Source organism: Aegilops tauschii, chromosome 2 (assembly GCF_002575655.3).
Source record: "Aegilops tauschii subsp. strangulata cultivar AL8/78 chromosome 2, Aet v6.0, whole genome shotgun sequence".
Classification (NCBI taxonomy): Eukaryota; Viridiplantae; Streptophyta; class Magnoliopsida; order Poales; family Poaceae; genus Aegilops; species Aegilops tauschii.
Genome location: NC_053036.3, coordinates 346,863,569 through 346,888,137, shown reverse-complemented (window position 1 = coordinate 346,888,137; position 24,569 = coordinate 346,863,569).

Below are 24,569 nucleotides of genomic sequence, written 5' to 3'. Positions count from 1 at the left end.
CGATGTCACCTACATGATCATGCAAAGCAATATGACAATGATGGAGCATGTCAGAATAAATGGAACGGTGGTAAGTTGCATGGCAATATATCTCGGAATGGCTATGGAAATGCCATGATAGGTAGGTATGGTGGCTGTTTTGAGGAAGATATAAGGAGGTTTATGTGTGATAGAGCGTATCATATCACGGGGTTTGGACGCACCGGCGAAGTTTGCACCAACTCTCATGGCGAGAAAGGGCAATGCACGGTACCGTAGAGGCTAGAAAATTGTGGAAGGTTGAGAGTGCGTATAATCCATGGACTCACATTAGTCATAAAGAACTCATATACTTATTGCAAAAGTTTATTAGCCCTCGAAGCAAAGTACTACTACGCATGCCCCTAGAGGGATAGATTGGTAGGAAAGACCATCGCTCGTCCCCGACCGCCACTCATAGGGAAAGCAATAAAAGAACACCTTATGTGTCAAAATTGTCACACAACTTTTACCATACGTGCACGCTACGGGACTTGGCAACCTTAACACAAGTATTTCTCAATTTCACAATTACTCAACTAGCACACTCTAATATTACCACCTTTATATCTCAAAACACTTATCAAGTATCAAACTTCTCATGATATTCAATGAACTCAATATGGAAGTTTTTATTATGCTCATCTTGGATGCCTATCATATTCAGATTAATTTCACAATTAAAGCAAATTACCATGCTGTTTAAGACTCTCAAAGTAATATAAGTGAAGCATGAGAGATAAATAATTTCTATAAAATAAAACCACCACCGTTCTCTAAAAGATATAAGTGAAGCACTAGAGCAAAAACTATATAGCTCAAAAGATATAAGTGAAGCACATAGAGTATTCTAATATATTCCGAATCATGTGTGTCTCTCTCAAAAGGTGTGTACAGCAAGGATGATTGTGGTAAACTAAAAAGCAAAGACTCAAATCATACAAGACGCTCCAAGCAAAACACATATCATGTGGTGAATAAAAATATAGCCCCAAGTAAAGTTACCGATAGACGAAGACGAAAGAGGGGATGCCTTCCGGGGCATCCCCAAGCTTAGGATTTTGGTTGTCCTTGAATTTTACCTTGGGGTGCCTTGGGCATCGCCAATCTTAGGCTCTTGCCAATCCTTGTTCCATAATCCATCAAATCTTTCACCCAAAACTTGAAAACTTCAGAACACAAAGCTTAACAGAAAATCTCGTGAGCTCCGTTAGCGAAAGAAAACAAAACACCACTTCAAGGTACTGTAATGAACTCGTTCTTTATTTATATTGGTGTTAAACCTACTGTATTCCAACTTCTATATGGTTTATAAACTATTTTATTAGCCATAGATTCATCAAAATAAGCAAACAACACACACAAAACAGAATCTGTCAAAAACAGAACAGTCTGTAGTAATCTGTAACTAACGCAAACTCTTGGAACTCAGAAAAATCTACCAAAGGAAGACCTAGATAATTTGTTTATTGATCTACTGCAATTGGAATCAGTATTTTATCACGTTCTGGTGATTTTAAAAATTGTTTTCGTGAACATAAAGTTTCTGGAATTTTCAGCAAGATCAAATAACTATCATCCAAGAAGATCCTATAGGTTTAACTTGGCACAAACACTAATTAAAACATAAAAACACATCTAACCAGAGGCTAGATCAAAGATTTATCGAATAACAGCAAGTAAAAATATTGGGTTGTCTCCCAACAAGCGCTTTTCTTTAAAGCATTTTTAGCTAGGCATTGTGATTTCAATGATGCTCACAAGAAAGACAAGAATTGAAGCACAAAGTGAGCATCATAAAACACGTGAAAAACACATCTAAGTCTAACATACTTCCTATGCATAGGCATCTTATAGGAAAACAAATTATCAAGGCAAGCAAAAACTAGCATATGCAAGGAAGCGGAAAGAAACAATAGCAATCTCAACATAACGAGAGGTAATTTAGCAACATGAAAATTTCTACAACCATATTTTCCTCTCTCATAATAATTACATGTAGGATCATAGGCAAATTCAACAATATAGCTATCACAACACATATGCTTAACACGATCCACATGTATGCAAAGTTGACACTCTTCCAAAATAGTGGGGTTAACATTAGCTAAAGTCATGACCTCTCCAAACCCACTTTTATCAAAAACTTCATAAGATTGATCAAAATCCAAGTATGTGGGATCTAAAGTTGACAGTCTGCCAAACCCACTTTCAATACTATTTCAAACATTATTATCAATCTCATATTCATCATGGGGCTTAAATAAATTTTCAAGATCATAAGAAAAACTCACCCCAATCATGATCATTACAACAAGTAGTAGACATAGCAAACTTAGCATCCCCAAGCTTAGGGTTTTGCAGATCATTAACACAATTGACATTAATAGAATTTATAATAACATCATTGCAGTCATGCTTTTTATTCAAATATCTATCGTGAATCACTTCATAAATCACTTCATCACAATTTCCAGATTCACGGATTTCAAGCAAAACTTCATAAAGATAATCTAGTGCACAAAACTCACTAGCAATTGGTTCATCATAATTGGATCTCTTAAAAAGATTAGTAAGCAGATGAGGATCTATAGATCTTAGGTTCTCTGTTTACCAATAAATAAACAATTATTCCAACCAAACGAGCAAACGAGCCAAGTAAGACATCAAAGCAAACGAAAAGACAAACAGAAGAAGGGCGAATAAAGCGGAAAGGGTGAAGTGGGGGAGAGGAAAACGAGAGGCAAATGGAAAATAATGTAATGCGAGGGATAAGAGTTTGTGATGGGTACTTGCTATGTCTTGACTTGTGCATAGACTCCCCGGCAACGGCGCCAGAAATCCTTCTTGCTACCTCTTGAGCACTGAATTGGTTTTCCCTTGAAGAGGAAAGGGTGATGCAGTAAAGTAGCGTAAGTATTTCCCTCAGTTTTTGAGAACCAAGGTATCAATCCAGTAGGAGACCACGCTCAAGTCCCACGCACCTACACAAACAAATAAGAACCTTGCAACCAACGCGATAAAGGGGTTGTCAATCCCTTCACGGCCACTTGCAAAAGTGAGATCTGATAGAGATGATAAGATAATATTTTTGGTATTTTTATGATAAAGACTAAAAGTAAAGAAAGCAAAATAAACGGTAATAGAAGTAACAGTAGATTAATATGATAGAGAATAGACCCGGGGGCCATAGGTTTCACTAGTGGCTTCTCTCAAGAGCATAAGTATTACGGTGGGTGAACAAATTACTGTCGAGCAATTGATAGAATTGAGCATAGTTTTGAGAATATCTAGGTATGATCATGTATATAGGCATCACGTCCGTGACAAGTAGACCGTCTCCTGCCTGCATCTACTACTATTACTCCACCTATCGACCGCTATCAAGTGTGCATCTAGAGTATTAAGTTCATAAGACGCTTTAAGCAAGATGACATGATGTAGAGGGATAAAATCATGCAATATGATATAAACCCCATATTTTTATCCTCGATGGCAACAATACAATACGTTTCATTTCCCCTGCTGTCACTGGGATCAAGCACCGCAAGATTGAACCCAAAGCTGAGCACTTCTCCCATTGCAAGAAAGATCAATCTAGTCGGCCAAACCAAACTAGTAATTTGAAGAGACTTGCAAAGATAACCAATCATACATAAAAGAATTCAGAGGAGATTCAAATATTGTTCATAGATAATCTTGATCATAAACCCACAATTCATCGGATCTCGACAAACACACCGCAAAACAAGATTACATCGAATAGACTCCAAGAGAATAGAGGAGAACTTTGTATTGAGATCCAAAGAGAGAGAAGAAGCCATCTAGCTAATACCTATGGACCCGAAGGTCTGAGGTAAACTACTCACACATCATCGGAGAGGCTATGGTGTTGATGTAGAAGCCCTCCGTGATCAATGCCCCCTCCGGCGGAGCGCCAGAAAAGGCCCCAAGATGGGATCTCACGGGTACAGAAGGTTGCGGCGGTGGAAATAGGGTTTTGGCTCCTCCTCTGATGTTTTCAGGTTACGTAGGTATATATAGGAGGAAGAAGTAGGTCGGTGGAGCCACAAGGGGCCCACGAGGGTGGAGGGTGCGCCCAGGGGGGTAGGCGCGCCCCCCTGCCTTGTGGCCTCCTCGTTGATTGCTTGACGTCCACTCCAAGTCCTCTGGATCACGTTTGTTCAGAAAATCACGTTACCGAAGGTTTCATTCCGTTTGGACTACGTTTGATATTCCTTTCCTTCGAAACACTGAAATAGGAAAAAAAACAGCAATTTGGGCTGGGCCTCCGGTTAATAGGTTAATCCCAAAAATAATATAAAAGCGTATAATAAAGCCCATTGAACATCCAAAACAGATAATATAATAGCATGGAACAATAAAAAATTATAGATATGTTGGAGACGTATCAATGTACATCCCACACGGTGAATCCCAAAAAAACATTTTCATTCGTATGTATATCCCACACAGTCAATCCAAGGAATACGTTTCTGTTCTTATGTACTTCCCACACAGTCAATCCAGGGAAAAAGTTTCCGTTCGGATGTACATCCCACATGGTTTTATGTATACGCTCGTGTGTGAAAGGTGTAACTATCACACACGCTCTGCCTTGGTTAACTATTTGCTTTCATTCTACATCACACACGATTTGATGTAGAAAACTGTGTGGCATTGGGCTATCCATCGCAAGCGCTTTTAGTGCTAGAACCGTTTGCAAAGGTCCATGACCATCTGTTCTATTTTTAGTTTTGCCTGTAATTTATTATTCTAATTGGAAATTTTGAAATACGAAACATGCAATTCAAATTCTCAGCACAATGGTTCAACGAATCCATAAATAAAATTGCCAGTACAATATGTTCAGTAATTACAGGATTAGACAGCAATTAACTATGATGAACCGCAGTATTTAAAGGCGGTAAAGGTGAAGAGACAAGTGTAAATCATTTTGACTGCCGACGGTGTTGAAGAAGCGGAATACCCATAATGTGCCTTCCTGAATGCCATAGGCACGAACCACTTTTGTCCAACCCCTTGTGATGATCGCCCGCCCATCCTTCACCCCTTCAGGAAGACTTATAGAGCATTATCATGGTAGCATGAATTATATACTTTAACCTTAGTTGCCTCCACTCCAGTCATGTAGTTTGTAAGGTAATCATCAGTAAATAGCTTCGGAAACCACTGAAAAGAGAAAAATATCAGATACTGAGGTCTAATAGAGTAACTTGTTGTTGGCAGGGGGAAAAGGCAACACATTACTTACCATCCTAAAGTTCATTGTTGTCTTCGACAAAGTATAAAGAAAGAGCTTAATTCCAATCACCCGTTTCTTTCGCCTAACAATCTTTCTTAGTTTCCTCAATTGACGCTTGTTCATGAATATCTCATTGCCCCATACGCAAAAGGGATCGAAGTGTGGATCAGTACCCCTCATATATGTACCTACAAGCAACCAGTAAATGTTAGAAGCTAAACTGAGATTGCACAAATGATGTAAAATACAACTACCTATGTTCCTAAGTACAAGTTTTTTTTGAGATTTCAATATGAACTACATACGAATGTATATAGAATTATAGATATAGTTTAGATTAGAATCGAGATTCACTCATTTTGCTCCTTATGTAGTCTATATTGGAATCTCTAAAAATACTTATATTTAGGAATAGATGGTGTATAAGACATGGGATGCAGCTAACCTCGACGGCAAACAACAGCATTGCCCATTGTAGCCCTGTGTAAGTACATGGAAAGCCCAATGTTAACTACAATAGGGTTAACATCCACCAAAAATAGCAACTGGTAATAAAACGGCAGCATCTGTAGTGATATCTTCATTTCGAAAGAGTAGCACGGTAGCAAAGGGATGGATTAAAAAATGGATAAAACTGTTAATTGCAACAGGCTTAACAACATCCTAATTCATGTTTTGTAAGTTTGTAGCCATTGAAATACAACTCTTTAAAAATGGATACAACTATTAATTGCAACAGGCTTAATGGCCATTGAAACCGGTACTGATAAAAATGCAATTGGCAGAGTTAAACATCACAGGGCAGGTGCTGCCAGAGAAGATAATGGCCCAGTTGTCTATAGAAAGGTAGGGAAAATAGCTCAAACGTGTTAGGCATGTTTACTACAACATGCTTAATACATCGACAGTACAAAACATAGCCATTAATTGCAACTGGTATTGGTAAGATTGAACTGGTGGGTACATACTTGGTAAGTCCTGAGAGGTAGTTGTTGGGGCACTTCATCTTGGCCAGAGCCCGCCCAAAGTCAGCGGCAGCGGAGGCGAGCTGTTCCTCCGGGTCGAAGCGTGGATCAGTGCCACTGACATGTGTACCTACAGGCAACCAGTAAATGGTAGAAGTTAAACTGCAATTACACAAATGATGTGAAATACTGTAAGACATGGGATTCAGCTAACCTTGACGGCAAACAACAGCATCGGCCGTTATGACCCTACGTAAGTACATGGACAAGCATGTTAAGTACAACAGGGTTAGCATCCACCAAAAATAGCAAATGGGGCAATATCTCTAGTATATCTTCATTGCGGAGAGTAGCATGGTAGCAAATGGACTGATTAAAAAATGGATATAATTGTTAATTGCAACAGGCTTAACAACATCCTAAGTCAAGTTTTGTAAGTTTGTAGCCATTGAAATGCAACTATTTAAAAATGGATTCAACTGTTAATTGCAACAGGCTTAATAGATATTGAAACCGGTACTGATAAAAATGCAATTGGCATAGTTAACATCACAAGGCAGGTCCTGCCAGAGCAGAGAATGGCCCTGATGTCTATAAAAAGGTAGGGAAAGTAGCAAAACGTGTTAGGCATGTTTACTAGAACATGCTTAATACATCGACCGTACAGAACATAGCCATTAATTGCAACTGGTATTGGTAAGATTGAACTAGTGAGTACATACTTGGTAAGTCCTGAGAGGTAGTTGCTGGGGCACTTCATCTTGGCCAGAGCTCTCCCAAAGTCAGCGACGGTGGAGGCGAGCTGTTCCTCTGGGTCAAAGCGTGGATCAGTGTCACTGACATGTGTACCTACAAGCAACCAGTAAATGGGTAGAAGTTAAACTGCAATTGCACAAATTATGTGAAATACTGTAAGACATGGGATGCAGCTCCCCTCGACGGCAAACAAAAGCATCGGTTGTTATGACCATGCGTAAGTACATGGACAGGCATGTTAAGTGCAACAAGGTTAGACATCCACTAAAAAATAGCAAGTGGGCAGCATCTCTAGTGATATCCTGAGTCATCTATTGTAAGTTTGTTGCTGGTATTGGTGAAATTGAGCTGGACACGGTAATATTTGAACATCACACAATGTGTAGTTCTGAAATAAACAAGGCACGAACATGCTTAATACATCAACCATACAAATCATAGCCGTTGCAAGTGGTATTGGTAAGATTTAGCTGGTCAGATCTTACCTGTTAAGTCCTGGGGGTAATCACTAGGGGACTTCATCTGGGCTAGAGCCTGCACCATGTCGGCGGTGGCGGCGGAGGCGAGGTGTTCCTCCGGGTCAACGCGCACAGCGGCCATCGGGCCATGGACCGCCATCATTTCCTGTCGGGGGGATTTGGAGGCACGAGGATGTTTCGCATGCGCCATTTAAGCAGTCAGGCCGGGGACATGATAGAGATCGGTGGGTTACCTGACTGGATCTGAGCAGAATGTAGATGTGGTTGAAGTTGTGGTTGCGGCGGTGCTTGTTTGAGATGCCGGTAGGGGGAGGCGCGAGGGAGGGGGGATACTTAGGGGAAGGGGATGTGGTTGGAGGAATAAATTCTGAAATCACGCACCGAATGAAAATTTCGGTGCGAAATTTGAAACTTGGGCGGGGGAAACACACAACGGAGACGAAGCACGTAAAATACTCGTGTGTGAGAAAAAAGAAAGTTGGCAGATCCCGTCTCCAAAAAATTGTACACGTGTACTTGATTTTTTTCGGTCAATGGTATGCCTGGTTTATTAGGAAATATCGCACAGGTAACTGACTTATGGGTCATTAACGCGAAAAATGCAGACGGGTACGGCATTGAAACCGTGTGTGTTTTGATCTCCTTATGATTAACGCAGAAAAACGCACACGGGCACACATGCTAATCAATGCTCAAAGCCCTCAAAGGATGCTCTTACCGACATTGTACGTTAATACTACAAACTAAAAGTACTCCTGGTAATTTGCTCTAATACTACAAACTTAAACTACTTCTCATATGCTGCCATCAGGGCATGCTGGCCAGACGTCGGCTTTCTCCTTCCCGGCCTTATAGGTAGCAGCCCACTGTGCTTCGATCTCTGCCAATTTCTCCTCACCACGGTGTGCGGCCTCTTTTTTCTTGCAACGGCGGGACTCTCTTTTCTTGACTGCTTCCTGCCTTTTGCGCTCCTTCTGTGCGGCTTTGGCTGCCTCTAGATCCACCACCCATTCAGCCATGGCAGCCTCATAGTCCGCCCATGTAACTGTCTGGCCGCCGCTGGCGATGAACCCGGCGCGGCGAGATGCCATCGCTTCCTTACCATGTGTGCGGTCACGGGCGGCGAGGAATGCGGCGCGGCGGGATGCCATCGCTTCCTTACCAGTTACTGTGTGCTGCGGTGCCATGGACGACGCCTGGAGAGAGCTCTGGGACGGAGGGGTCGGGCAGCCGTACAGTGCGGTGGTATTCAAGATCTCAACCACAAATGAGAATAGAAATTTGGCTTCCCTTACAATTTTGCTCGTTCATTATCGCACACGGTTCATCTCCGTCGCTTCCGGAAATAGTGTGCGCTGAGCCTATTGTGCGTTGCGTTATGATTGGCCGCAACCCCAGCCACGCGGATCGCGCGGGTGCACCGTTGGATGCGCCATGATCGAACGGCAATCCACGTCCCTCACATCACACCCGTGCACCTGTAGCTGGATTGGATTTATATGCGCTAAATGCCTAGAAAATGCACATAATCCCCTAAATATGGTAAATGAGCCGGGAAAAATGCCAAATTTGAACACGGTGATTTGGAGGGTGTATGTTCGTCGTAGAAAAAAACTCCAGGGCAAAGAACGAAGAAAATTTGGATTCCCCTTCAATCCTAAGGATTTCCCTGTCGAAAGCATGGAACTTCCTCGGTGATGGTTCGATTTATGAAGGGCGTGCATGACAACATAAGCCAAACCTTCTCAAATTTTTACCAAGGCATGGTGAGGTCATACCATGGCACCATGCCAGGCGTCATGTTTTTCAAGCATTTATTTCATTTTTTCTATAGTTGAAAACCCAACAAACAAACATTTGTGGTTGACTATTGCCACACATTTCATCGAAATATCTCTCCATTCCTTGTAAAAGGCATGTGTCGGCGTCCTGGGAACGGGGGTCCCCAGACTTGCCTGCCTGCGGCCCATGGCGTGGCCCCACCAGCGGCCCCGTACGGCCCATCTTCACCAGCAAACCCTCAAGACCCTCGTGAGGGGCCAAGCCTCGCGAGGCGGATGACACAAGACCTCCTCGCGACGGCCTCACCAGGCTGGCTCGCAAGGGGCGGAGAGATCAAAGCAAGGGACACATCGCGAGGTTCCTATGACGTAAGCCATGACGATCACGGCCAGGCGGGCGCCAGGCGGACGCTAGCTCGCGAAGTGTCCTTGTTTCCTCTTTGGTGCTAAAGAGGCAAACACAGGCGAGGAGTCCCAAGGCATCCGGCAAAGGCTTCCATATCTGTGCAACAAGACCAAGACCAGCAGGACGGCAGAACGGAGGTCACCGTGGAGCCTGAGACGGTGTCACCACCAGAGCTTTTGGCAGGCAAAGACCACCTTTAGTCAGGATAAGTTGTACTAGTTGTCTCCCTTCGAATTTGGCCATTGTTGGATCCCTTCCCACTCAATATTTGGGGAGAGGACCTGGGCCTCTATAAATAGGACTAGCCACCACCCAAGAAGGGTAACTGATCTGGAAGCAACTCATCTTGGATCGGAGCCATTCCATCCATAGCCACACACAAGTTCACCAAGCACAAGAGCACCTCTCCTCAGGAGGCTATTCTTCCCTTGTAACTGTTCATCCTCAGCCCATAGGCAATCCACAACACCACATGGAGTAGGGTATTACACCACATCGGTGGCCCGAACCAGTATAAACTCTCGTGTCTCTCTTTCTGTGGGTTCGTGGAGCTAGGCCTTGCCATTTGGTGAGAGCGATCTAGGGAGAGAGAGATCTTCGTGCGCACCCCAGTGTTCGAACCTCAAGGGTTTTGCCGGAAGCCGAAATCCGACATTTGCCGCGCCAGGTAGGGGTGCGCTGAAGCTTTCCTCTCGTCGATCCGCGTTTTGCCACTCCACCAAGTTCATGGCCGACGCTCGCCGAGCCCGCGCTGAGCGCCGGGCCGCCCTCGCCGCCCGTGTCACTCAGACAGGCCCTATCGGCAGGCCTCCTCATCGTTCCCCGTCACCCGCCGCCAACGCCGCCATCGGCCCGGCGAAAAATGAGCAGCAGGCGTCCTCGCTGCACCCTTCAGTGCGGCGGGACGGCCGCACCGCCACTCCGTCGCTAACCCCGGCCGGCTCATCGTCTCATGCTTGTCGCGCTCCCACGGACGCGCAGGCTGCGCTACTCATGGCACGTGAGCTCCTGCGCTACTGTCCAGTCCACGACCTCTACGAGGACTGGATGGACCACATTGCCGAGCTCGTCAGCGTTGCAGGGGCTCTCCCGCACCGTCCCTCTCGCTGCCTCGCCCTCCGCCAGCTGCTACCTCTTAGCACTGCGTTGGTTTTTCCCTTGAAGAGGAAAGGGTGATGCAGCAAAGTAGCGTAAGTATTTCCCTCAGTTTTTGAGAACCAAGGTATCCATCCAGTAGGAGGTTACACGCAAGTCGCCTTATACCTGCACAAACAAATAAGAACCTTGCAACCAACGCGATAAAGGGGTTGTCAATCCCTTCACGGCCACTTGCAAAACTGAGATCTGATAGAGATAATAAGATAAATATTTTTGGTATTTTTATTATATAGATTGAAAGTAAAGATTGCAAAGTAAAAATAGATTGGAAACTTATATGATGGAAAATAGACCCGGGGGCCATAGGTTTCACTAGTGGCTTCTCTCAAGATAGCATAAGTATTACGGTGGGTGAACAAATTACTATCGAGCAATTGATAGAAACGTGCATAATTACGAGAATATCTAGGCATAATCATGTATATAGGCATCACGTCCGCGACAAGTAGACCGAAACGATTCTGCATCTACTAATATTACTCCACACACTGACCGCTATCCAGCATGCATCTAGACTATTAAGTTCATAAGAACAGAGTAACGCATTAAGCAAGATGACATGATGTAGAGGGATCAACTCAAGCAACATAATATAAACCCCATCTTTTTATCCTCGATGGCAACAATACAATACGTGCCTTGCTGCCCCTGCTGTCACTGGGAAAGGACACCGCAAGATTGAACCCAAAGCTAACCACTTCTCACATTGCAAGAAAGATCAATCTAGTAGGGCAAACCAAACTGATAATACGAAGAGACTTGCAAAGATAACCAATCATACATAAAAGAATTCAGAGAAGATTCAAATATTGCTCATAGATAAACTTGATCATAAACCCACAATTCATCGGATCTCGACAAACACACCCAAAAAAGAATTACTTGGCACAAACACTAATTAAAACATAAAACCACATCTAAACAGAGGCTAGATGAATTATTTATTACTAAACATAACCAAAAAGCAAGAAACAAAAATAAAATTGGGTTGCCTCCCAACAAGCGCTATCGTTTAACGCCCCTAGCTAGGCATAAAGGCAAGAATAGATCTAGGTATTATCATCTTTGGTTTTTAATTTTTTTAGCGGGGTCATGCTCGAATCCCGAAGGTTCTTTACGTTTCCCTTCATATTCGGAAATTTTTAGATCTATAGAATCCAACCGCTTATTGCAAAGGGTAATCAACATATTCATGCGGTGAAGATTTCCGCTAACACTCTTAAGAGGTTCAAGAGACTTTTGTAAAAAATTTGTTACTTCGCAAATCTTTTCAAAAACTTGTGTCTCTTCCTGGGTATGATGTGGCCCCTTTTGTTGAGGTAGTGTTCCCACTATTCCCTCTATGATTTCATGCGCAATACTGGGACCAATTTTGATAAAATTTCCTTTGGCAACGCAATCCAAGAGTTGTCTATGGGACATATTTAGTCCAACATAAAAATTGCGAAGTAAAATTCTAAAACTCACCTCTAAGGTGCAATTACGATAAGATTCCATCATCCTATACCAAGCATCTTTTAAGTTTTCTCCTTGTCTTTGTTTGAAGTGAAGAACTTCAAACTCGGGAGACAAAGGAGCAGATAAAGGACTGGCCATGACGACACACGGCGACACAAGAAGCAAGCAAAAAGAGACGAACAGAAAAAGAGGGCGAATAAAACGGCAAGGGTGAAGTGGGGGAGAGGAAAATGAGAGGCAAATGGAAAATAATGAAATGCGAGGGATAAGAGTTGTGATGGGTACTTGGTATGTCTTGACTTGACTTGGCAACTATGCCAGAGATGGCTAGATGCTGCGAGATCAAATCTTGACTTGACTTGGCGTAAGCCTCCCCGGCAACGGCGCGAGAAATCCTCCTTGCTACCTCTTGAGCACTGCATTGGTTTTTTCCTTGAAGAGGAAAGGGTGATGCAGCAAAGTAGCATAAGTATTTCCAGTTTTTGAGAACCAAGGTATCCATCCAGTAGCAGGTTACACGCGAGTCGCCTTATACCTGCACAAACAAATAAGAACCTTGCAACCAACGCGATAAAGGGGTTGTCAATCCCTTCATGGACACTTGCAAAAGTGAGATCTGATAGAGATAATAAGATAAATATTTTTGGTATTTTTATGATATAGATTGAGAGTAAAGATTGCAAAGTAAAAATAGATTGGAAACTTATATGATGGAAAATAGACCCCGGGGCCATAGGTTTCACTAGTGGCTTCTCTCAAGATAGCATAAGTATTATGGTGGGTGAACAAATTACTGTCGAGCAATTGACAGAAAAGTGCATAATTATGAGAATATCTAGGTATGATCATGTATATAGGCATCACGTCCGCGACAAGTAGACCGAAACGATTCTGCATCTACTACTATTACTCCACACATCGACCGCTATCCAGCATGCATCTAGAGTGTTAAGTTCATAAGAACAGAGTAACGCATTAAGCAAGATGACATGATGTAGAGGGATAAAATCAAGCAATATAATATAAACCCCATCTTTTTATCCTCGATGGCAGCAATACAATACGTGCCTTGCTGCCCCTGGTGTCACTGGGAAAGGACACCGCAAGATTGAACCCAAAGCTAAGCACTTCTCCAGAAAGATCAATCTTGTAGGACAAACCAAACTGATAATTCGAAGAGACTTGCAAAGATAACCAATCATACATAAAAGAATTCAGAGAAGATTCAAATATTGTTCATAGATAAACTTGAGCATAAACCCACAATTCATCGGATCTCAACAAACACACCAAAAAAAGAATTACATCAAATAGATCTCCAAGAAGATCGAGGAGAACTTTGTATTGAGATCCAAAGAGAGAGAAGAAGCCATCTAGCTAATAACTATGGACCTGAAGGTCTGTGGTAAACTACTCAGACATCATCGGAGAGGCTATGGTGTTGATGTAGAAGCCCTCCGTGATCGATTCCCCCTCTGGCGGAGCGCCGAAAAAGGCCCCTAGATGGGATCTCACGGGTACAGAAGGTTGCGGCGGTGGAAATAGCGTTTCGTGGTGCTCCTGGATGTTTTCGGGTTATATGGGTATATATAGGAGGAAGAAGTAGGTCGGTGGAGCTGTGAGGGCCCCACGAGGGTGCGGGCGCGCCTAGGGGGGCAGGCGCGCCTCCCTGCCTAGTGGCCTCCTCGCTTCTTTCTTTACGTCCACTTCAAGTCCTCTAGATCATGTTTGTTCCAAAAATCACTCTCCCGATGGTTTCATTCCGTTTGGATTCCGTTTGATATTCCTTTTCTGCGAAACACTGAAATAGGCAAAAAAATAGCAATTTGCACTGGGCCTTCGGTTAATAGGTGAGTCCCAAAATAATATAGAAGTGTATAATAATGCCATTAAACATCCAAAACAGATAATATAATAGCATGGAACAATCAAAAATTATAGATACGTTGGAGACGTATCACCAGCTGCGGGCGACGTGGCTCCCGGAGCGCCTCCACCACCTCTGCCCCAAGACGGCGTTCTGGCGCCGAGGCGTGCAGCTCCTCGATGCGACCCTCCGCGTCGGGCGCCTGCGCGAGAAGAAATAAGCTGCCAAGAAGTTCCCCGACCGCAAGAAAACGCTCCACCGCTCGCAGCACCGCCACATCAGGATCGCTTGCCGCGGCAGGGCCACGCGCCACTCTGCATGGCAGCGCGGGGACACCAAGATCAAGCTCCGCTTCCACGACGGGCCCCGGTGGCCACAGAAGGCTGCCGCGCCTTCACTCGTGACTTGCGTACCGTCGCCTGGCTGGGCAAGTTCAAGCCAGACCTGCCTCCTCGCTAAGACGGCACCCCCGACCCCGCGGAGTGCCTGCAGCTCTATGAGCTAAGCATCAAGGCGGCCAACAGCGACAAGAAAGTCATGGCGAACTGGTTCCCCATGGCTCTCAAGGATGGCGCTCGCTCGTGGCTCCTGAACCTGCCCCCGGGCTCGATCTCCTCCTGGGATGAGATGCGTGACGGCTTCGTCGCCAACTTCCAGGGCACTCACGACCGCCCTCCGGCCGTGGGTGACCTACGCCGCGTCAGGCAGCAGCCAGGGGAGACCCTGCAGAAGTACATCCAACGCTTCAACAGCGTTCGCCTCAAGATCCCCAAGGTCACGGACGAGGCCATCATTTCGGTGTTTTCTGATGGCGTCCGCGACGTCAAGATGAAGGAGGAGCTCGCCATCCACGAGGAGCTATGCACGGCTTTGGAGCTGTTCAACCTGGCGACCAAGTGCGCAAGAGCTGAGGAGGGGCGCCTTTCCCTCCTCGAGCTCCCAGCTACCGACTCGGAGGAGAAGAAAGACAAGGCCAAGGACGTGAAGCGCAAGGGAGTAGCCGTGCTCGCGGCGGAGCTAGACATGAAGCGCGGTCGGGACCATCCCGAGTCGTCAGCCGACTATTCTGTGCCTTCCACAACGTACACAGCCACAACACCAATGACTGTCAAGAGCTCAGGGCCATTCGAGATGGACGCTTCGGTCGATGCCCCGAGCGCAACGACCGGGGCTACGGCCGAGGAGGAGGACGAGGCGGAGGACGCTGGGACGACCGCGGTCCTCGTCAGGAGTGGCACGATCGGCCTCACGAGGACCGCTAGCAGGGTGAGCCTCGTGAGGGCGCATGGAGGGACCAGCCTCATGAGGATTGCCCTGAAGGCAATGCTGGCCTTCCTCCGCTACCGCCACCGCCAAGAAGGAACGACGACCACCATTAGGACGAGGGAGCTGGGGGCTTCCAGGAACCGCGCGCCATCGCCTGCATCTTGGGCAGAGCTCAGGCCCCAGCCTCCCAGCGCATCTTCAAGCAGTTCGCTCACGAGGTGAACGCCGCCCGTCCCAGGCTCGAGGCCATGCGCCCGCTCAGGTGGTCCAAGTGCGCCATCACCTTCAGCTCAGTGGACCAGCTCAAGGGCGCGGCCACCGCTGGCGCCCTCCCGATGCTTTGCTCACCCGTCATCAGCAATGTTCAAGTCACCAAGACCCTCATCGACGGCGGCGCGGGGCTTAACATCCTGTCCGTCGAGATGTTCGACAGCCTCCAAGTACCATACGACCAGCTTCAGGCTACCAAGCCCTTCTCAGGAGTGACCGACGGCTCCACCACCCCGATAGGGCAGGTCCGCCTCCCTGTCACCTTCGGACAGCGCGACAACTACCGCACCGAGCTCATCGACTTTGACGTTGCTCACATCCGTCTGCCGTACAATGTCATCCTCGAGTATCCGGCCCTGGCCAAGTTCATGGCGGTGACCCACCACGGCTACAATGTCCTCAAGATGCCAGGAAGCGGCATGATTATCACCGTCCCCTGCGAAGAAAGAGATGCGGTGTGCTCCCTCGAGCGCGCCTTCCAAGCCGTAGCAATCAAAGACCCCGACAACAACGCAGTGCAGTACCCTTGTGGGGCCGTCCCCAAGAAGAAGAAGCAGCTGCTCCGCGTAGGACCTCAGGGAAGAGGCGCCTCTGGCGGTGCAACATCAGGATCGGTGCCCGCGCATGGGGTGCCTCCCTCCCTTGCATAGGAAGGCGCGCCCGGCGCCCTCCTCGGGCGAGGCTCGGGGGCTCACTTCTGGAGGGCCTCAGACCTAGCCAACTTCACAAGGGGGTGCTCGGGCACCACATGGAGGCGTGCTTCACGGCACTTTTCCCTCAGGAGGATACCAGGCGAGGAGTGCCCGGCGCTCAGGAGTTCATCACCAAGGTCACTCAGGATATGTAGGATACAAGAGCCATGCGCGGCGAGCGCCGCCCACCTGGCGCAGCTCCCCATCCAGGCGAGGATGGTGGGCTGTGCGTCTACATCGACATCCCAGGGCTCAATAGGGCCGCATCTCAGGAGCCCATCTGGCCTTCGCGCGTGGGACATTGCGAGGGCCCACCGCACAACTATGTTCGCATGCCATTCGGCCTGCCGAGCATGGCATCCGCCTTCCAGCGCAACCTACGGAGCGTCTTGGCGGCTCAGGAGGCCAGCCACCACACAATCTTGGCGGAGATGGAGACGGTCCTCAAGGAACCGCCCGGACCCCCAGAGCCTCCCGAGGCTCAGGGCCCCGGTGGCTCGTGAGGAGCAACCTCTTCGCCGCGTGTCTTCAGCCGCCCCGACACCCCTTCGGCAACGGAACCAGGTGACGTTTTCTGAGTTTATTTAGCTGGGAGCGCCCCTGGGCAGCATCATTCCCAGGCCGCATGGGCCCATCCCTGCGGCATGTATCCTTTTACATCTTTAGCATTACCTTGCTGGGGGCGCCCCTCGGGTTGCATCGTCCCCAAGCCACTCGGGTCCAACCCAGTGGCGTGTATCGTTCTTGCATTTACCTAAGCTGATTCGCCTTCCATGCTTCATCTATCTATGGTTAACCTGCTTGATTGTCACCCATCATGGGAGCTACGCATGCTGGCATGGCGCTTGTGCTCGGGTCCGTCCCTGCAACGTCGAGAAATCTGAGCGGTCAAGCTCTAGCTCGCGGCACGCCTCGCGCACGCCACCTCAGTAGGCCCTCAATGCCTTCATCTTCTTGCAGAGCGACCTGCGGCAGACTGATAATCATCATGGCGATCTATGTCCCTCCTCGTGCTAACCTGTAGGGACCTCCCGAGGACGACAGCGGACGGTACCACGGGCTCCTTCTCCTCCCATGCGATTCGCTTGCGCGTTAAAAGGGGGGCTCCTGAGCATCGCGGCTCTGGAGCTCTTACTGGCTCTCCAGCCCTCACACCCTCGCCTTGACCACGACATCGTGACCTGGCATACCAGCGGCGGCTGAGCTCGCTCGAGGGCCGGGACCTGAGGACGTAGAGCACACAGAAGAGCATGGAGAAGAGGGGGAGGCTCGCACGGGCCTAACCTAGCTACCCAACAGTAGTCGACGCACAAGTCTGGCGCAACACAAGGAACCAGCTCCGGAATGCCAAGATTTGTCTCGTGCCTGGATCGACCCAGCGCTACAGCATAGGATCCTCACCTATGGGAGCCTTGTTACAGCAACATCGCCACCCTTTCCTGCCTCTCGGTAGTTGCTTGAGCGCTAAAGGGTACCTCTTGAGAATCGCGCCTCAGGAGCTCTTACTGGACCTCGGGCCACTCACCTCCTGGCCTTGACCACGGCATCGCGACCTGGCATACCAGTGACGCTTGCAGCCTGCCTGGGGACCAGGACCTGTCAGAATAGAGCACCAAGCTGTCGCGGAGTTGGAAAGGGGAGACCGAGCCAAAACAAGACATGCATCCGCAAATTTTCATAATAAGGATAATACGAACAAAAGACATTGCAGAATCCTTTACACACACCCACGGGGTCCACTACGATTCCTTGTAGGGAACAAAAGAAGGGAGTTCCTAGGAGCCCTATCTACATGCACCAGCGCCGCCGACGCCATCATCAACAGTGGGCCACGGGAGGCTGGCACCAACCCCATCCAGATCAGCGACGGTGGTGGACGGACGCTGCGGCCTTGCTCTGGGCCCGGCGAGAGCTCGGGGGCAAGCTGTCGTCGCTCATCTCCGGAGTCTCGTACGGCTCGGGAGAGTCGCTGGACTCCCAAGCGCCACCACCGCTGCGGGAGGAGCCGCTAGTGAAGCCAACGGCAAGCTCGGTGCTGGCCGCTGCGCAGTCCCGACGACCCCCTCCAGAGCAGCACTCCAAGCGGCGGCCTTCTGTGTCGAAGACCTTGAAGAACATCATGGAGGTGCCGTCGTACCTGAAGTGGATGGCGAGGGCGCCTTCCGCGCGGCAAACCCGAGCCACCTCGCCCCAGCCGCGGGTCATGAAGATCTTGCCTGGGGAGACGGTTTCGACCTCTGCTCCAGTCGCCGGGGCGCCGCAGTCAGCGTGATGCAACCAAAGCTCAAGGGGCCCCCTCGGTGGCATCTCGGCGGAGATGAACTAAGGAAAGTGGATCCAATTTCGCGGAGGCATCGCCGCCCACATCACGAGTTCGCGCGAGGAGTCCACGGCGTGGACTCCTGGGGCGACGGCGTGCGTCACGGCGGCGCGGCGACCACGGCCGCGGCAAGGGCAGAGGCACTCGTCGCCCCTTCCTCCAGAGCCCTCAGCTTGGGCGTACAAAGGAAACGGGTACCCGAGAGGAAGCCGCTCGCACCAGGGCCTTGACACCTCCAGCCTCACGACCATGTCGCAGCGGTGGCTCGGCCTCTTCTACGGCGGAAGTGGCCCGGGCTCGTCGCGGGGAGTTTTTCCCTTCTCAGCGGCCGAGAACCTCTGAATCGGCGCCATGGGAAGTTGCTATTAGCAATGAAGCGAGGAAGAAGAAGCGAGCGGAGCAGGGAGAGATGAACGACGGGGGCTCCGCCCCCTCCTCATTTATAGCGGGAGAAGGCCAACCGGCGATCCCCATGATCACAGGTAATGATGATTTTTCTCTGCATGCAGCAGGGACTCGTCAAAGTTGGGCAGTTGCCGAGGCAGCGTGGGGAAGCGGAGACGCCCATGTCAAATCAATCACCACGCGTCAAGCGAGGCCGCAGGCTGTTGGGGCTCGCGGTGCTCCGCACTTGCCCTTTGGCTTCGCCTCAAGCCAAGTTCGAGCGCGCCTTGGGCCCGGGGGCTACTGTCGTCGTCCTGGGAATGGGGGTCCCCAGACTTGCCTGCCTACGGCCCACAGCGTGGCCCCACCAGCGGCCCCGTACAACCCATCTTCACCAGCAAACCCTCAAGACCCTCTCGAGGGGCCAAGCCTCGCGAGGCGGACGACACAAGACCTCCTCACGACGACCTCACTAGGCTGCTCGCGAGGGGCGGAGAGATCAAGGCAAGGGACACCTCGCGAGGTTCCTATGATGTAAGCCATGACGACCAAGGCCAGGCGGGCACCAGCGTGCGTAGTGTCCTCGTTTCCTCTTTGGTGCTAAAGAGGCAAGCGCAGGCGAGGAGTCCCGAGGCATCAAGCAAAGGTTTCCATATCGGTGCAACAAGACCAAGACCAGCATGACGGCATAACGGAGGTCACCGTGGAGCCCGAGATGGCGTCACCACCAGAGCCTTTGGCAGGCGAAGACCACCTTTAGTCAGGATAACTTGTACTAGTTGTCTCCCTTCGAATTTGGCCGTTGTTGGATCCCTTCCCGCTCAATATTTGGGGAGAAGACCAGGGCCTCTATAAATAGGACTAGCCACCACCCAAGAGGGGTAACTTATTTGGAGGCAGCTCATCTTGGATCGGAGCCATTCCATCCATAGCCACACACAAGTTCACCAAGCACAAGAGCACTCCTCAGGAGGTTGTTCTTCCCTTGTAACTGTTCATCCTCAGCCCCAAAGGCAATCCACCACACCACACTGGAGTAGGGTATTACACCACATCGGTGGCCTGAACCAGTATAAACTCTCGTGTCTCTCTTTCTGTGGGTTCGTGGAGCTAGGCCCTGCGATTTGGTGAGAGCGATCTAGGGAGAGAGAGAGAGATCTTCGTGCGCACCCCAGTGTTCGAACCTCAAGGGTTTTGCCGGAACCCGAAATCCGATAGCACGAGAATTTACTAAATGGCACGAGCATGGTTTTCTAGGCCGTTCTTGTGGACCCTTTCATGCATCGATTGTTTTAACTTGAATTATGCGCATTAATGCCTAGGAAATGCACATAATCCCCTAAATATGGCAAATGAACCTGGAAAAGTGCCAAATTTGAACACGGTGATTTGCAGGTTGTATGTTCATCGTAGAAAAAAACTCGTGGACAAAGGACAAAGGAAATTTGACCCCCCTTCAGTCTTGGTGATTTCCCCCTTGAAACCATGAAACTTCCTCGGTGATGGTTCGATTTATGAAAGGCGCGCATCACGACATAAGGAAAACATTCTCCAATTTTTACCAGGGCATGGGGAGGCCATACCATGGCACCACGCCAGGCGTCATGTTTTCCAACCATGTGTTTCATTTTTTGTATAGTTGTTAATCGAGTAAACGACGCGTTTATGGTCGACTATTGCCACACATTTCCTTGAAATATCTGCCCATTCCTTGTAAAAGGCATGAGAATGTGCTAAATAACACGAGCATGGTTTTCCAGACCGTTCTTGTGCACCTTTTCATGCACCGATTGTTCGAATTTGAATTATGTCCATTAATGCCTAGAAAATGCACATAATCCCCTAAATATGGTAAATGAGCCCGGGAAAATGTCAAATTGAACACGTTGCATTTGAAGCGGTATGTTGATCGTTGGAAAAAAACTGAATGACAAACTAGGACGGAAATTAGGATTCCCCTTCAATCTTGGGGATTTTCCCTCTCGAAAGCATGGAACTTCCTCGGTGATGGTTCGATTTATGAAGGGCGTGCATGACAACATAAGCCAAACCTTCTCAAATTTTTAGCAGGGCATGGTGAGGTCATACTATGGCACCATGCCAGGCATCATGTTTTCTAAGCATTTTTGTCATTTTTTCTATAGTTGAAAACCCAACAAACAAACATTTGTGGTTGACTATTGCCACACATTTCAACGAAATATCTATCCATATTCCTTGTGAAAGGCATGGGAATTTACTAAATGGCACAAGCATGGTTTTCTAGGCCGTTCTTGTGGACCCTTTCATGCATCAATTGTTTGAACTTGAATTATGCGCATTAATGCCTAGGAAATGCACATAATCCCCTAAATATGGCAAATGAACCCGGAAAAGTGCCAAATTTGAACACGGTGATTTGCAGGTTGTATGCTCATCATAGAAAAAACTCGTGGACAAAGGACAAAGGAAATTTGGACCCCCTTCAATCTTGGTGATTTCCCCCTCGAAACCATGAAACTTCCTCGGATGATGGTTCATTTTATGAAAGGCGCGCATGACGACATTTTTACCAGGGCACGGTGAGATCATACCATGGCACCACACCAGGCATCATGTTTTTCCAAGGATGTATTTCATTTTTGTATAGTTGTTAACCCAGTGAAAGACGAGTTTATGGTTGACTATTGCCACACATTTCCTTGAAATATATGCCCATTCCTTGGAAAAGGCATGAGAATGTACTAAATAGCACGAGCATGGTTTTCCAGACCGTTCTTGTGCACCTTTTCATGCACCGATTGTTCGAATTTGAATTATTGCATAATTCATGCCTAAAAAATGCACACAATCCCCTAAATATGGTAAATGATTCGGAAAAATGTCAAATTTGAACACGTTTCATTTGAGGCGGTATGTTGATCATTGGAAAAAAACTGAATGACAAACTAGGACGGAAATTTGGATTCCCCTTCAATCTTGGTGATTTCCCTCTCAAAAGCATTGAACTTCCTCGGTGATGGTTCTATTTATGAAGGGTGTGCATGACGACATAAATCAAACCTTCTCAGCTTTTAACCAAGGCACGGTGAGGCCATACCATGGCACCATGCCAGCCGTCATGTTTTTCAAGCACATATTTCATTGTTCTATAGTTGATAACCCAGTAAATGACGCGTTTGTGGTTGACTATTGCCACGCATTCCATTGAAATCTCTGCCCATTCCTTGTAAAAGGCTTGAGAAATTACTAAATACCACGAGTATGGTTTTTCCAGACCGTTCTTGTGCACCCTTTCATGCACCGATTCTTTGAATTTGAACTACGTGCATTAATGCCTATAAAATGCACATAATCCCCTAAATATTGTAAATGAACCCGGCAAAGTGTCAAATTTGAAGACGGTGATTAGCACGGTTTATCTTCATCGTAGAAAAAAATCATGGATGAAGGACAAAGGAAATTTGGATTCCCATTCAATCTCAGTGATTTACTATCGCACATGATTCATCTTCGTCGCCTCTACGAACCGTGTGTGTTCACTCACACATGCAAAAGGAAAAGAAAACCCTCACCCACTGCATCCCCACTCACTCGCCGCGGACTCCTCCACAACTCTGCACCCTAAGCTCGACAGCTGTTGGCGGTGGGCGCAGGTCGCGCTCCAAACGGCACCGGATTTTGCCTCCACCACTTTCCGTTGCCTATCTGCACCCACATTCTAGACTCTGGTCGACTGGGGTTTTCTGCGGGATTGGGCCGCGGATTTTTCTCATGGAGAAGGTAATCAACTTAATTAGCGAAATATTCACTCATCTCTTATCGTAGTCCATCCGTCGCTGTCAATTAACCGGCGGAAATCGCCGTGGAATTATTTTTGTTCTAGCTGATTCGTTGGTGGTCATTCATGTGTGCACAAATTGGGCAACTATGGTCGTGGCCAGTCGGAAACGAAGTTCTATCTCACCATTCTGGATGACTTCAGGGAGCGCTTGGTATGTTCAATCTCAACCTACCACGGTCGGCATGGCCTAAATTTTTGAACATATTCCGTCTGTTGCTACATTATCTATATATTTGCATCAAATCTTTGTTACATTATCTATTTTTAATTCTATATTTCTGTACTTTGCTTGCATCTATATATGGATATGTTCTATCAATTACCCCATATTTGCATCTTGCTTGGTTATTTCAATATATCTATTTACGATCTTAATTTCGTTTCAAGCAGTACATCCCTTGCTTTGCAAGAATAGGAGTAGAAGGAAATCTTGGGCTTTACTTTGCTGATGACTCCCAGGATGTCATATTGACAACGCAACATGGATTTACAATGGCGGTTAGCGTAAAACTTGATAAAGATGGTCACTCCTATTTTAATGTGGACCTTTGGAGAAAAATGTCTAAGTGTTATGAACTGAAAGCTGGCAATAAAATTCTAGTGCATGCACCACAGCCTGGTCTAATTAACATGGATGTTTACTTCCCCAACGTCATCAGCCAATCAAAGTCTGATCGAGGTTAGTGTCCTTTCAACTTTCTCCATGCTGTCATATTACTATTTAAGCAACAAATTGATCACTATTTAAGCAACCAATTGTGATATCATATTCTGACTCTGTTCCTAGGCAGTAAAAAATTCTGTTTACACGTTTCAAGGGAGATTTCGGCCTCCTCCAATATAGGGTGAAAGAGGCACAAAAGTCTATTGTAACTACTTTTTGTAACTCACTAGCCTAACTCCCTCCTTGATCCTTGAGTAGTGACTACTTGTATAGTGCTCCTCCATAACCCCCCTCCCCCCGGGGTGGGGGTGATGGTAGGGCACCATCATGTAACAATTCTATAACTCACATGTAACTCTTTACAAAAAGAAGAAAATATATACAAAACAGTAGGAGCCTCTCCTACAGTCTTTCCATCAAAAAAATTCTGTTTACGAATTTATGCGCACTATATATTCTTCTGCCATGCTCTGAATAAATAATACCTTCCACCTTTTAAGCAGGATATGTTGGATGCATAGTGAACAATCTGTATGTTACTAAGCGTACCAAATTTCACTGGAAGGACTTGAAGCATGTCATAAACTTTGTTGATAATCTGACAGAGATAGCACAGCATATGAACGCTGGATTTTGGATGGGATTAATTAGACCTATGGTGCACACACTGAACAAGACCAATTGTGTGCAGAAAGCGCTGGTAAAAAGTCTTACTTTTAATGTTGATGCTCATAAACTATATATATCTTCAAAGATATGTTACAATTGGTTTTATTCTACATGTCAACAGAAATTGCCCCCCTGTAGCAGTTCCTGGATCGATTTCCCGGCGTGGTCGAATTACACTTGTGCCTGCTAATAACGCCAAAGTGATTGCAAGGTACTGCATATGAAACCATTCAAATTAACAAGTTCTCGCTTCTCGTGGCAATGCATCCATATTGGAAAATTGGAGACACTGTTCTACTCATGCTCTACCAAGGCACAGGATGGCTC